Below are 12,930 nucleotides of genomic sequence, written 5' to 3'. Positions count from 1 at the left end.
TTCTCCTTCAGTGATTCAGTGTTTGTGTGTGTGCAGGAATGTGTATGACAAGACACTAAATGTGTGCTATTAAGTGTGTGTTTGCTGTGACTGCACGAACATAGGCTGTGCAGTCACAAAAAGCAGTATGTCAGCAGTATACATTTCTGCAAACTGCAAATATGTTGCATTTGAATGTTTTATATGCATCATATCATTTGTAATGTGATGTAATATACAAGCTGGAGGTGAAGGCAAGATGCCTGCCAAGCTAAAGATCACTGCAGACCACTGTTAGAGTGAAAAAAAAAACAAACAAAAAAAACAGCCACGATTTAGGCCCAAAAAGCCGTTATGTTCCCAAGATATCTCTGCTTTTTCTGCCAGGTTTGTGCCCCCAAACACGATATTTTAAGCCAAATCATGATCTCTTCCTAACCATAACCAGGTGGTTTTGTGCCTTAACTACATGTTAACCATTGCGTTGTTGAAACGTTCAGTTTCAGCGTATCCTAGTCTGGGGATCCGGATTTCAATGGATGCCCCTTTCCGTCAAAATAAAAGCACCAAGCTAATAAAAATGCGGTGAAACTTTTAATTTAAAGAATATAATTTACAAGAAAAGCCCAAGCCATTAAGTTAATCGATTTTCTTACACCCCTCATCACCCCAAATCGATGGTGCGCCAGAATTTAAAGTTTTACTTTGGTGAACACTTTTACTTTGGTGAATTTGGTGAATTCTGCATCTGCTCTCTAGACCGGAACCAGAATCCAGACAAAATTCAGACTGGATAAAAACCAGGCTCTTCACTTTATGTGCCTGGTGACGCGAGGCTAGCATATCAAGAGCTCCGTTTTTGCTAAATTTCGGTGAACCTGAATAGCAGTGACTGGTCTTGAGTCTTCCTAGGAGGGCTTTGGATTCCATATCCCAAAACAAAAAAAAATTAGAGGAAAATTAGGAATTTACTGTAGTAATGCTTGGACAGATTTGTTTGCTTTCACCGCCAACACTGCTAAGTTAAAGTACCAAATAATCATAAATATCCTACTCCAGAGAAGTCTCCTCGGGTTACAGGAAACCAAATTTGGTGACATTCTGATAATTATTTCCCGAGATTCATGTGATAAGGCAGACACTGTCCCTTTTTGAGAAGCCTCAATTTGGACTATTTTCAATTTTGGGGAAGACCCAATCCAAAATAATTTATCAAGCTACTAGATAGGCAGGTCTATCACACCAAAATGTAAACTAGAGACATATAGGAAGTCAATTTTTTTTTCAAAAAAAAAAAAGCCCTGTGTACACAGGGAGGCAGAGGAATTTTGTGGGAGAGAGGTGAGAAAAACTCTCAGCATAAAGTCTAGAAACACCTACTGTAGCCTGACTCAGTCCAAAGCTAACAGATCCACCTAGCACTACTTTTAAAGCTCAGTCAAAAAAAGATATTTGTCATTTTGTCACTACATTCAGAATCTGAAATGTAAAAAGCAAAATTCACTGTTTGATGTGCTTATTTGTCAGTTATGTGTCAGGCTAGTGTTTATGCTAAGCTAACCAGCCTCTGGCTCTAGCTACATATTTATCGTGCAGACATGTAAGTGGTTTCTAACTTTGTCTCATTCTGACTTTCAATAAGAAAGCAAATTGAGACAAACTCTTCATCATCAAAAGATGCTTGATGATTCTCTAAAACATAAAATATTCATTAAGTTTCTGTTCTTCTCTCAACTAAATCTGTGACACTGCTTTACATTTTCCTGGACACTTAATATATATGTTTGCAATATATAATACTGTCATCTTAATAGGCATTTGATGATATGAACATTTCATTGGCCAATATAATTGTGATTGGAAGTTATTATAGTTTTATTCTCATTTTTATATTAGTCTTATTTTTACTTCATGTTTATTTTTTGTTTTCAGTTCACTTTAGTTTCAGTTGAGTTTCCAGAGTGGGTGTGCTCGTCTCAGTTTTGTTTTTGTTAAAATGTTTTTGTTCACTTTTTAGTAGTTTCAGTATTAGTTTTAGTTGTTGCTTCATATGGGTGTATTTGTCAGGGGGAAGATACAGACACAACACTTTCTAAAGGCAGCTCACTCAGTCTTGTAGACATCCCAGTTTCTAAGTCCCAGTCTGTTGTGTTGACAAATTTGACCAATTAGAAACAGAAAGACTAAAACTGGAGACATTTCCTGTAAATTTTGTTTTCAGTTAGTTTTGTAAGTAGACTATATCAGTTAGTTTCCATTTTCTTCTAAAGTCTAGATTTTATTTTTATTTCAGTTAACCAAAGTGTTTTTTTCACACCTAGTTTAAGTTTAAAGTTTCACTTTAGTTGAGTATAATGACACATACAAATCCAGACAATCAACAAAATATGCAAAAAAAAAAAAAAAAAAGCTCTGCACTGAAACATATTGCAATGTCTTTACCTTACATTTTGTTAAGAAATAAATAATCTTACAACGTCCCAGACAGGAAAACACATCTTTTTTTTAGGGAACATCCTTTTCAGTGAAAAAAAATAAATCTTAAAAAGCCAGCTTTTCAACTATTTGAAATGGCATATCTTTCAATATGGATTTTGAAATACACCAATGCTTGACTAATGCCTTGTTTACATATATATTGATACAAATAAAAACAGATTTTTATTTATCTCGTATAAAAAAATTCTGGGTTTACACGACCAGTTTTGAAAACGATATCCCTGCTGCAATTAGCATGCCAGGCCAGTAGGTGGCGATACACCATATGTCAAACACCATAGAAGAACGTTCCGTGCATGCACAGTGATTTGTTTTCCTCTTGACAATGACAAACTACGTTTTGACCTTATGTAGCATAGTTAGCTAGCCTGGAAATCCAGACCCAAATCTAGAAAGATTTACTGTCTGGCTATGAGTAATGCAAATGACCCAACTCGAGGGGCGGCACCAAGCATGCATTTGAAAATATCACTGCAGCAACTGGATAACACTGCGACCAATCAGAACAATACACGGGGTGACATATCCAGAGCGCTACCTTCTTGCAAAACAAAGATTCAAGTGCCGTCTTCTGTTCCTCTTTTAGAGAAAAAGCCAAGTCTAACTCGTTCATTGTAGTGGCCAAAGCCGTTTCAAACAACTGGTGTTCATCCGTAGCCATCTTGCAATGTTTACTGACTGATTCCAGACTTCGTCATCGCAGCGCTGTCGTCATCTGTTTAGCTCGCCTCTGGCCTGCCTATATCAGATACACCGGTGTGATTGGTGCAGCTCGGCTCCAACGCCATGGGTAATGAGCATCATTACTGATTGCCAGAGTGACTCGCTGAGCAAATTCAAATTGTGCTCTCGCGAGAACTCTGGATTTCCAGGGTAATAGTTAGCTGCTATGCACTTACTAATATTGGGCACAGCAGACGTCTTTGTGCGCCGATGTAGCAGTGATGTTGATGCAGCAGTGCTAAGTTCATTTGAAAGCTCGTAAGTAGTCTCAAAAGTGCTAACAAAACGTAAACAACCCGGCATATATTCGCCATTGTTGTTGTGGTTCCCGGGCGCCTCACAGGCATGTGCGAACTGGGTTGCAACGTCATCATTTTCCAAAACTAATCTGTTTACACGTCTCAATAGAAAAGGATATTTTTAAAAACTTTCACTTTGGAAGATGTTTTTGAAAATTTCAATTTTTGTCGAGAAAAACGCCTGTTACGTGTAAATGATAGTTGCAAACAGTTGGTGCGTATAGTATGCAGCCTAGTATGCAGAGTCTCATTTATCGTTGGGTATTGTGCACACAACACAAGGGAGGGGGATTTAAGTGTCTAAGGATAGAGGGTGTCAAATGCCATACTGATTGTGCAGTACAGCCCCTTGAGGTAAATTTGTGATTTGTGATTGAGGGCTATATAAATAAAACTGACATGACTTGACATTTATATCTGGAAAACATATTATAGGAATATCAGGACCAGTGGGAAATAAATATGAATTAATCAGACACCCAAGTTAGCCGTCTTCCTGTCCTCCACATTTACTTGTTAAAGCTTTTGCAGTAGTGCTTTGTGCATACATCTTACTATCTCAGTTTCTCACTCTCTCTCACTCACACACACACACACACACACACACACACACACACACACACTGAGTTCTATACCATGATTAGCGGGCTGTGGGCATGAAATGTAGGTTTCATTAGAGGATCTCATCCCTCGACCCCTCCCACAGGGAACCCATTCTATTAACCCAGATCTATAATTGACTTCTTCTTTTAAACATACATAGCTGACAGAGAGAGGAAGAGACAGGGAGGGACTGGCAGGAGGTAAAATGGGAGTGGTGGGCTGATTGCTGCAGACAGTGTGACAATATTACCGATTATGTAGAATAAACCTGCCCTCTGCAAATTGTGTCTTCCTTTATTGCTGCATCTATCTGGTGTCCTTCAGACACATCTCCTGCTCTGCTGTGTCTTGGTGTGTGTGACCCACAAAGCACTGGCTCAACATTATCAGCTTCAGACTCAGAGGAAGGCTCAGGATTTGTCGCTGCCTGAGGAGTCATTTTATTCTGATGCAGATGAATCCTTTTATAGCACCGACTATTATGGTCTCAATCGATTATTTGGCCTACAAAGGTCACAAAACTGACATCAGCCCAACAGTCAAAAACTCAGAAATATTCAGTCTAATACAACAGGAGACAAAAAAGCAAAGACATGTTCACACTTGAGAGGCTGAGACCTGATAAAGTTTTGCATTTTTGCCCTTTTTCAATCAATTGAGTAGTTTATTTATTTGGGTTGATTATTAAAGCTGTACACTGAGAATATTAGCTCCAAAACACTTCAGAGTTGTATCTATTTGGATACTGTATTAGCAGAGCATTGAATTTGAATTTAAATACATTTTTGTCTGATTGCTATCTTTAATACTGCAGGCGATTTTTTGCACTCCACACTCCACACACCAAACCTGCAAAACATTACACATCTCTTGCAAAAGGAAGCAATTCTTGCAAAACCCATCAAACTCCTTTTTAAAACAATATGTTTGCATTTAAACAGGACACACAAAGCATGATGTGAATAAGCACACGAAGCACCAACTACGCTCTGATAGTATTAATGAAAGCATTTGTGGCTTTTGTTTTTTCCATGTGCCAACTGTTATCAGTTTGCAACAAGGTTTTGTCATACATGTAGTAAACACAAACTGTACACACAGCTGTCCAACTGTGTAAAGTGTGTTTATTACAAATAAGGGGAGAAGCATTTTGCTTTGCATGCCTCAAACAAGAAACAGTAGAAAACAAAAACATTTGTGTTAGAAAAAGGACTTAATGTAGAAAAAAGATTCCAAATCTTGCCTAATTTGTAGAGAGTTCATCCACATTTCTCTGTTCAATTTTGGCCTCCATTGTGGTCCAAACTAAATGTTTACCTGTGGCCTATTTAAAGTGTCCAAGCTCTAATTTGTAAGTGAACTCATTATCTAAAAAACGTTTCCATGTGTTGCTGCAATATGTTCTCATCCCAACTCTTTAAAATACACTTGTGTTTTCACAGGACACATACAATTTCTGCTTGTTAGATGCACAGTCTGTTTCAAAAGTAAACTTACAACATTGGTAAAACATGTTTACATTTAATTTCTTGTGAAACAAAAGCACGTTGTTAGGTTTAGGCAACAAAGGCATGTGGTGGCATGGTTTGGCTCAACATTCACAAGGGAAGTGAGCAGCAGCCTCCCAGGCGAAAGTCCAGGGTTTTTTGGACCCATCCACCTCCCCTAACACCCAACCTATACGGACTTTCCAGCTCCTTATATTATGTAGTTACTAACTGCATTTCACCCAAGGCCGTTACACCTGGTGGCACAACCAAGTGTCAACGCCCTTCCTTCCCCGTCATCCCGCTGGCAGGCAACAACATTTGTCCAGGAGGGCGAGGGTCAAGTCAGTCTCACCACCTCAAGACCAGACAGTGGGCAGCTAGGCAGGGCACGGGATTGGAAGCTGCTGGCAGACTTGGGCCAGAAGCTCTGCTTTCCAGCTGAGATCACGTCCACCAACCTGCGACCAGACCTTGTGCTATGGTCAGCCTCGCTCAGGCACGTGTACATTATCGAGCTGACAGTGCCCTGGGAGAGTGCAGTGGAGGGGGCCTACGAGCGCAAGAAGCTGAGGTACGCGGAGCTTGCAGCCGATGTACAACAAGGCTGGACAGCAAAGGTACGACCAGTGGAAGTCGGCTGCAGGGGGTTCGTAGCCATCTCAACACCCAGGCTACTCTGGGAGATGGGAGCGCGAGGGAAGGCCCACCGGCAGGCGGTCAAGGACCTCTCCAGAGCCGCTGAAAAGGGGAGTCAGTGGCTTTGGATAAAGAGGAAGGACTCCACCTGGGCCCTCAAATAAGTAAATGGCATCTAAGGGATGAACCCTGGACGCTGGGATTCACTGCTGAACCCTCTGGAGGTGTCGTGGGCCAATCAGCGAAACACCAAGGAAGGAGGGCGCCCACTTGATAACCCAGAGGACGCCATCTCTCACTTGACCATCCCACAGAGTCTCTAGCAGCGTCTCAAGTGTGCAATAAGGGATATTAACATCTAGTCCTACACAACAGATCAAACTGATGCCGCCTATCATACTGCTGTGAAAAATGTCTTTTTGTAACTGTGTGTAATGCCAGAATCACTGACAAAGCGATGGTATTTGACGACTTGGGAAAGAGAATGGGCTGGTCAATGTGGAAAGGCAACTGGCAAAATGGTGTCACTTTACAGTTTGGCTATGAGTGTTATAAAATGACAAACTGAGTGTTAGGCAGAAAATTTGCATAATGGTTTCAGAGGTAGTGCTTCAAGAATCACCGTCAGTGTTTTAGCATTCAGATAACACTGTAAATAGCAACACTTCAGTGTATTAAAAATGCTCAACGAGATAAGAATCTGCCCTGCAGTGATCATTTGGATTAGAAATACAGAAAAATCAAGTAATGAAGATCTGCAAACAGCAGCAGGAGAAAAACACAGCTTCATTTTCCTTTGGCAGAATAACAAAGCTGAATTTCAAACAGTGTGACTCGGCTTAACCATTGTTATAATTAGCTTTTTGAGAGCTGAAACTGTTAAGGACACCTATGTTACATGATCAAGCTCAACATGACAGAAATATACCTGCTGAAAATGTTTTGTTCTCTGATTTTTCAAGTTCAAAAAGCCAGTTCTGTGCAGGTGTGCGTGGGAGAAAACACTCTGTCAAACTGTGCAAATCTGACACCATTATTAGAAAATCTTCACACAGGTGTTTTATAATGTTCCATGACCAAGTCAGAGAGCGTTTATGGTCAAATAACATGATGTTTTCCTGGTGTGGTGATGTTGGAATGAGACAAACATGTAAATGTGTGTAAAAATCTTCTTCAGAGAGCTGACCAAATCCCTCGTTTTTTTCTGACAGTTTGAACAGGTACAGTATATATTACAAAACTTCATTAGATTCAAGGAATTACATGACCAGCAGAACCCCTGTGCTTTGTGAGCCAGCCTACCTGTCTTCCTGCCTCCTATATTTAAATGTGCAACTACTTTGGAGCAGCGATACCCGACGTTCCCACTGTGCAGGAACCGAGGTCGTAAGACCATGAACTCATTAAGGAAATGACATGGTGGGGGTGGCGAGGCCCCGTAATTAAGAGCAGGGCCCCCCTGGGTGGAGTGGCATTTAAATAGAGGATGTACAGAATAGGGTGGAGAGATAGACAGTTGGAGAGAAATTCAGGTAGACGGGAGGTAAGTGTATGCCAAATATAGAATTATAGTGCTAGAAAAAGAGGAGGGGACTTTCAGAGGAAACAGGAGATATACAAAGATGTGGGATGACATCTGAGGCGACCAGTGAAGAAACAGGTTATCTGCCAGGTTCAAAAAGTCAAGCAAAAGGACGTTTTAAAGGAGGTTTAGGGATGATTTCAAGGAAAATCAGGTGTAATTCAACCTGGTGTGTTTCCAATAAATGTGACCAGTGTGAGTCAAAGGATGATGCGAACTTTGTCCTCACCACCTGCATGAGCCTCCCACAGCTTTCCAAGAAAATAGGATTTTACATGAATCATTTCAAACAATTGTCTGAGTCAGAGTCTGACCCCTGGGACTGCCACGATGGGTCTATAGCACTATACTGGGGCTGCACCCTGACTAAGAATTTTCCAAGTCGACCAATAGTCGTCATTTAGGGCCATTAGTTGACTAGTCGCCCACATGTTTATGATATTAATTTATCCATTAAATGATATATTTTGGGCGGGGCAACACAATGGTTTGAGTTGAAGGTGTGAGAAAGAATAGTATCAGTAACATTGTTAACACTGTGCTACATTACAGAGAAATACAAAAACGTACTAATGAACCTTCATTAATATAGGCCTATATTTTATCTCCAAGTGCACGTCACACACTGAGCGAGCCGCCTGTTAATGACGCTGTGGGCTAATGGGCATGTAGCTACTTCCATGTTTCAGATGATACGTCATGTTTGTAGTCGACCAATGAAGATGAGTTTACATATCACCTTGGGTTCGTCCTTCACCTTCTCAAAATGATCCCACACTTTGGATTTCCTGCCCAACATGTTATTAACTAGCCTGTGGAATAACCGCAGGTACCAGCCCTGGAAATTAACCTGACTCCTGTCTGACTACTGAGCGTGGACACTTCCTGTGTCTGTCTTTTCAAATTAAATTCCCACATGGTCCAGTCACATAGGTTGTGACTTATTTTGACAAGGTGCAGCTCCTAATAGAGTTTCACGTTTGTTTGTTTTTTTCTGCAACTAAACCACGAATGAAATCTTGCAGACTAATGACCTTTCTGTTCGACGAACCCTTGGTCAACTATTAGGGGGCAGCCCTTGTGAATATGTTGAAATTTTATCTTCTAAGCCTGGGCAGTATATTTAAAGAAAAAAAAAACAAAACATAAATATGGGTGATCTACCCTGGTCTACTTATGAGCCTATAGTCAGGATAACCAGCAGACTACTATGGTAATTGATAATAAGCTCAAAAGTTTCACATAACAAAGCTAACACTGCCATCATTTTAAATGACTGGAAAATGCTAAAACAATTAGCTTCATATCGTGGGAGGTATAGTCAAATAAAACCATAAAGTTGGGTGGTCAAACCTTGTTTGCTATTTAGTCTAGTTAGCTTTCTAACCAAGCAGGGTCCATTTGATAAATTTAGTAGTATATTCCGTGGCAGCGAAACGTTTTAATGCTAGTGATTGAGAGGAAAATAAATGTTAATTGATCTGAGAGGGAACTGTCTATCACGTGTAGTCTGATCACGCCCCCATCATCCTGAGAAATGGTTTAAACTGCCAAATGAGCTGTTTTTGAACTTTTAACCATTTCACACCAAGTCTCCAGTGTTGTCAAAGAAAAGTCTGAAATCATGTGTGTATGTTGTTAATTATAGTTCTTAGACAGAAAATTGTGAGCGGCCAACAAAATTGCAGTTGGTGCATCTTTATTTTCCCTGACATATAGCAAACCTCCATTTGTTGGGCAGCTCTCAGTATTTTACAGGTCAAATAACACACGTCAATAAATTCCTTACAGAATTAAGCTCTTATTTTTAATGACTTCTCCAGGTTCTCAAAGAACCTGCAGATATTGGAGAAAGAAAAGCACTGACAAATATTTTTTGTGAAGCTTTAGCATCTGTTTGGGTACCCAAACCTGGCACTTTATGGCCCTGACTAAAACAGAAGCTAACATAGAAGAGGCTATTTGTGGCACTCCAAATGGCACTAGGAAAAGAGGAAGGAGCAGTCAGGTGAATGAGGACAAAAAAAAAGAAGAAATGAGGTAGTTGTTAGACACGCAGACATATAATCAGATGAAAGGAAAGACTGCGGAGACATATCAGTTATACAGAACACGCCACAGGAAGCTAAAGAGTGAACACCAGCGTTTCCTCTGGAGGCAGCTTGCTAAGTGTACTTGTCAGAGTGAAAGGGCACTCCAGAGGGAGGTAAGGACACGGCTGAGGAACTTAAACACCCCTGGGTTTTTGAGAGGATGAAGCTGGCGTCCTAAGAGTGCTCTTAAGAGAAGGAAGGAGACTAATTTTGCCCTCTTGACAGGATAGGTTAGAGAATGGGTTTGCATTTTGAGAATATCAATCAGAGAGAAGACTTCTCAGCTCCTTGAGAGAGTGGATGAGATTATGTTGAAAGTATCAGTTAATGGCACTTCCTGTTGTTACAGCAGATGTGACGGGGAGAGAATGTTTAAAGAGAATTAATAACATAAGAACAAGCATGACTTTTAACCACAAGCGATAGTGAGTGTGTGTGTGTGTGTGTGTGTGTGTGTGTGTGTGTGTATAAGATGTGCACGTAAACAGACTGCAGTTCATGTTAAGTGATGTGAGCTGTGATGTGGCTTTTAAGAAGCATGGGAACACGTAACCACAGAGTAGAGTCTTGTAGAGTCAAGACTTTTTTTCTCAAGATAGTTAAGAAGAGATAAGGGGACCATCAAGTTCAAGGTACCTCTGGCAGGAAGACAAGAAGCAGGAGTGAATTTAGACAGCAGCTAGAGAAAGCTTGGTGCTAATTCAAGAACCATATGTGGGTCAAATGCAACACTGAATTTCATAGTTTCGTGAGAGACTGACCGCAGCACTTAAAACGAGAGATGCATCCACACTGTTTTTCAACAAAACTCTGACAGCTGTCAAAATGGAAAACACTATTTTCCTACAAGCGTTGCACTTGGTGGATTTCTGTCACTTGTAACTGCATTTGAGGCGTTACACTGATGTGGTTGCGCTAACATAGTCAGCACAGTGCACTGGGAGAGGCACTGCCAAACTGCCAACAAGGAACAAAGAGCCGTCTGCTTTGGACAGCAGCAAAGCAGGGACAGCCCGGTGCACCGCAACATTTACGCCACCATACACTCCTTTTCTCTGCTGTTCAATGATAGTTTTATATCCCCACTTGGAGTTTATAAATGCCGTTGCAAATGGCAGTTGGACTCTGCATTTGTGAACACTGCTCAAACATGCACATCTACACTTGTGACTGAACGCCATCTTGTACTCAGACTACAATGTTTACTCTGGTGAAATGTGAGGAAAATAAAAAAAAAAATTGACAACTTTTTTCCCACTTTATCAGTACAAAAGTTCAAACATACATCTGTTAAACATATTAGTCAGAACATATTTGCCACAGATACTAATAAAAGCAACAATCTAAAATAGGAGGTAAAATAATCAGAATTAATTAGATAAAAATGGATAGGCTGTTTTATAACCCTTTTCCACCAAAATTAGCACATGTACACAGATTTTTTTAAACAGGTTTTTAAACATGAGAAAACCCATCAAAAAGCTGATAGACTCCTTTCTCATTGCCAGTAGGCTCTTTTTTAAATTTGTACTGGTGTGTCACGTCAAACGTCACTGGCAGGTCGGATAACAGGTTAGAAAACAGTAGAAAGCAGCATGGAGGCCAAAGAACATGTTACGGTGGTTACTTCTTTTTATATATATCTTACAGACTCATTTGGAGTGATGTTTAAGAGATGCTTAGGCGAAGACAAACGTCATTCTCTGTCACCGGTAAAGAGGCTAAAATTAGCGTGTTCACCCAGATGTTGAGTTATACTCACTGCCAGTTGGAGCTGGAGCCTATAAATACCTGTGACTACTTCTGAGTGAGAAAGGGGCTTTGTAAAGGTGTGTGAGAGGGGATTACTTTACAGTTATTATTTTTAATTAATTTCAAATGCTTCAAAAACAGGAGAAATACATTTGTGTAAATAATATTTTGCCTGCAGAATAAAACTGTTCTACAAAATATTCAGTATATCAGTGTTTGTGGTCATGTTCTCAGTCTTAAACATAGCTTAACCGGGTCATGTAATCTGCCACTCCACTACAATCATATAATTATTAGAACTCCTTAAATATATTGCTTGATCCAGCTGAAAGCACAGTACACAGGCACGTGTGACGTGTGTGCTCATGATTAGGATGGTACCACCTCTGCCTCATTTTGAGCCAGGAAAACTCTGCATACAATGTATTTTATCAAAACTTTGTCGAGATATTTGTAGATAATGCAGAATAGCTACTGCTCCACCCGCCTCAGTCTTGACAAGGTGCTGAAAAACACCAATGAGTCCAAACACTGCATAGGTGCAAGTGTGCTGAAATCTTGCACTGTTGCAGTATTTTTGTACACACTCATCTACATACCTTTGTCAGGGTGTTTATTAGCTGGTCTTTGTAATCATGTGTAATTAACCTTTTTTGCTTTTGTATGCTTCTAGTATATAGTTTATATCACCTGTTTTACAGCTGTATATTTTTTTATTCTGTATATTTTTATTCTATCTGGTCTGTCTGTAACTTATGTTGCTGCCTGTCTTGGCCAGGACACTCTTGAAAAAGATATCTTTAATCTCTCAAGATTTTCCTGGTTAAATAAAGGTTAAATAAAAATAAATAAAAATAGTAATGCTATACAAATAAAATAAAACACTGTGCTTCACCACTGTAAAAAACAAAACAAAAACAAACTGTCTCCTTAGTAAAGCCAAAACCTTTGACCAAGGAACTAAATATCCCGATTTTTATCACTTATCATCTCAGCCATGGTCTCATTTGTTTTCAGTAATTATATCATGTGAATATTCTTTATCTAAGGTGACAATAATACAGTAAAAAAAAAAAAACACATGCAATGTTAAAGAAACTTAATTCATGATCAAAGTGCAAAAGATTTCAAAAAACATGTTTCCTCCTATTCCATATCAACACACTGCACAACCCTGGATCTGAACAGCTGAAGATAATTCATTTAATTTCCCATCATGCCAGTGGAGCTGCTCAGCGGCCAATATTGGTCATACTGGACAGCTTCGGGTGTTA

The 12,930-nt window shown here is 39.9% G+C and overlaps 1 protein-coding gene across 2 annotated transcripts in view; it reads right to left on the bottom strand.

Annotated features, from left to right (window-relative positions):
* The window catches only part of prkcbb (protein kinase C, beta b), a 173,640-nt gene that overhangs the window by 108,148 nt on the left and 52,562 nt on the right, over positions 1 to 12,930 (bottom strand). The window lies entirely within an intron of this gene.

Source organism: Epinephelus lanceolatus, chromosome 18 (genome assembly GCF_041903045.1).
Source record: "Epinephelus lanceolatus isolate andai-2023 chromosome 18, ASM4190304v1, whole genome shotgun sequence".
NCBI lineage: Eukaryota > Metazoa > Chordata > Actinopteri > Perciformes > Serranidae > Epinephelus > Epinephelus lanceolatus.
Note: the sequence above shows the minus strand (reverse complement) of the source record. Positions and strands in the feature narration are given on the sequence as shown.